At 37.0% G+C, this 2,921-nt stretch overlaps 1 non-coding gene across 1 annotated transcript; it reads right to left on the reverse strand.

The window, feature by feature from the left end:
• Nucleotides 1-2,296: 2,296 nt before the first annotated feature.
• Nucleotides 2,297-2,400, reverse strand: LOC130964601 (small nucleolar RNA R71). Its single transcript, XR_009080689.1, has one exon. It is a non-coding gene; the product is annotated as a small nucleolar RNA R71 (small nucleolar RNA).
• Between the last annotated feature and the right edge of the window lie 521 nt (nucleotides 2,401-2,921).

The raw sequence follows: 2,921 nt of genomic DNA on the forward strand, positions 1-2,921 counted from the left end.
TCCAAATCCCATTATCCAAGAATAGAAAGTGTATAAATAGGACTTAGTTTGATGTAATTGAAAACTTTATGCTCACTTTTGAATTTTTACTTTTACCTTGGCTTTTGAATTTTCATTTTCACATTCCTTTGGAGCTTTGACTCTCTTGGAATTGTTCTGGAGAGAATTGGCCGAGACTTCAGAGGATCAAGGGAGAGTTGATTGATCTCCTTCCTCAATTCCCTTGGGCATTTCTACTCTTCTGTTTTCTGAGTTGTGGATGTGTGAAATTGGGGAAATTCTGTCCCAATTCCCATTCAAACTCTTTGCATTATATTTTCTGCATAATTCAATCCAAATTCTGTTCTTCTACTGCTTCATCTTTAATTTTCTGTCAATTGCTTAGTAACTTCAGATCTGGGAAGGAAATTGGCTTTTAGGCTCTGCTACCTAAGCCCTTGGGATCCTGAGATCACTTTTGGTTCCTCTGTGAACCTTTACTGCACTTTAATTTCCTTGCTGTTTAAATTTCTGCTTGCATCCAATTCAATTTCTGCTACCTTCATTACTGCAATTTACTTTTCTTTCGTTTAGATCCTGCAATCCCATTCCTCAATTCCCTTTTACATTCAAGCAATTTACATTACTTGCCATTTAAGTTACTGCAATTTACCTTTCTTGCACTTTAAGTTTCAGTCATTTACTTTCTTGCTCTTTAAGTTTCTGCACTTTTACTCTTCTGTTCTTTATTTTACTGCATTTCTCCCTTCCCCCTTTACATTTACTGTCATTTAATTTCTGATAAACACAAATCACTCAACCAAAACTTGATTCGCTTGACTAAACCACCCACTAAACTAAAATTGCTCAATCCTTCAATCCCTGTGGGATCGACCTCACTCATGTGAGTTATTATTACTTGATGCGACCCGGTACACTTGCCGGTGAGTTTTGTGTTGGATCGTTTTCCACACATCATGAATCACCAAGGAATTGAGGTTCAATCAATCATGATTGCCAAGAGGTCAATGAGTTACATGATTGAAGATGAGATTATCTGAATTTAATCCAAATAGAGCAATATCTCCTAACTCCAATGAATCTTTCCTATTCTTATCTTCCCTATTCTCTTATAGCTTTCTTTAATTTTTGTATTGAACCCATTTCCCGTGTATAATCCAGTCATTTATGTTTCTGCCATTTACTTTCAAGTTCTTTACATTTCTGCACTTTATTGCTTTCCTTTATCTTTAAGTCATTTATAATTCTACTCTTTAGAATTCTGCACTCAACAATTCTTCTTGATTAGCTTGACTAAATCACCCAGTAACTAAAGTTGTTCAATCAATCAATCTCTGTGGGATTTGACCTTACTCATTGTGAGTTATTACTTGACAAAAAATTGGTATACTTGCCAAAGACGGGTTTATTATAGTGATATAGTGAATTTTTGGTCATCAAGTTTATGGCGCCGTTGTTGGGGATTGATTTTGAATTGACAATGATTAAGTAGATGGGTTTTTCGATTAAGCATTTTTATTTACTTTGTTAATCATTTTAATTCCAGTGCTTTATTTTCGTTATTTCTCTTAAGCATTTGAATTCTCAATTGTTCATTGTATATATAACCACTATAACAAGAAGCACATTAACTGTTTGACACTCTGCATCAACCAAACTTGACTTACCCACCCTGCTTCCAAGAGGGTGTTCATCCTTGTTTTAGATTGTGTTTTGTGTTGTGTATGACAGGGAGGAGAGGAGTTATGACCTCTTACGATTCTAAACCTAAGAGGACATTTTTAAGATTGAAAAGAGAGGCAGTGGCAAGAGGCAAAAGGGTGGTTGGTGATTAAGAAGAAAAAGAGACTCCAACCCAAAACATGGAAGGTGAAGCACATAATCATCAAGATGAAGTAGTGGGAAACCATGCTCCCCCACAAGCAAGGAGAGTGCTAATCTTTTATATCAATCCTAATCCTGGGAATTGTGAAAGCAGTATCTTGAAACCCACCATACATGCCAACAATTTTGAGCACAAACCGCAGCTAATTACTCTTGTTCAGAATAACTATTCATTCAGAGAAAATGCTTAAGAAGATCCAAATCAATATCTAACCATGTTCTTGAGAATCTGTGACACAGTGAAGGCTAATGGTGTTCACCCTGACACCTATAGATTGCTTTTTTTTTTTCCTTTTCTCTTAGGGATAAAGCATCTAAGTGGTTGGACTCCTTTCTCAAGGAGAGTTTGACAACTTGGGAAGAGGTGGTGAATAAGTTCTTGGCAAAATTCTACCCTCCCCAAAGAGTTATCAAGTTGAGAATTGAGGTACAAACATTTAGACAACAAGATGGGGAGACTATCTATGAAGCATGGGAGAGCTACAAAGAGTTGACAAGAAGGTGCCCTCCGGACATGTTCAATGAGTGGGTACAGCTGCATATTTTCTATGACAGATTGTCTCAAGAGTTAAAGAAGGCCTTAGATCACTCTTCAGGAGGCTCTCTCAACAACAAGAAGACAATTGAAGAGGCCATATACATCATAAAAACTGCGGTTAATAATGAGTATTTCTATGCCTCCGATAGGAACCCAAGAAAGGGAGTAATGGAGCTAAACCACATGGATGCTCTACTGTCTCAAAACAAGATGATCATAGCTCAACTAGTAGCTCTAACCAAGCAAATAGAGAAAAATCAAGTTTCAACCATCAATGCTCAAGAACCTATGTAAGAAGGAGATAATCCAGAAGTTGAATGTGATTGGGAGCAAGCCAACTATGTGAACAATTCATCTAGACAACCATATGATCCCAATGCTAAAACTTACAATCCAGGTTGGAAGAACCACCCAAATTTTGGGTGGGGGAACCAACAAAACCATACCCAATACCAGAAACCATACCATTCTAACTAGTACAGCAACCCCAGTTATCAAT

This window comes from Arachis stenosperma, chromosome 2, assembly GCF_014773155.1.
Source record: "Arachis stenosperma cultivar V10309 chromosome 2, arast.V10309.gnm1.PFL2, whole genome shotgun sequence".
NCBI lineage: Eukaryota > Viridiplantae > Streptophyta > Magnoliopsida > Fabales > Fabaceae > Arachis > Arachis stenosperma.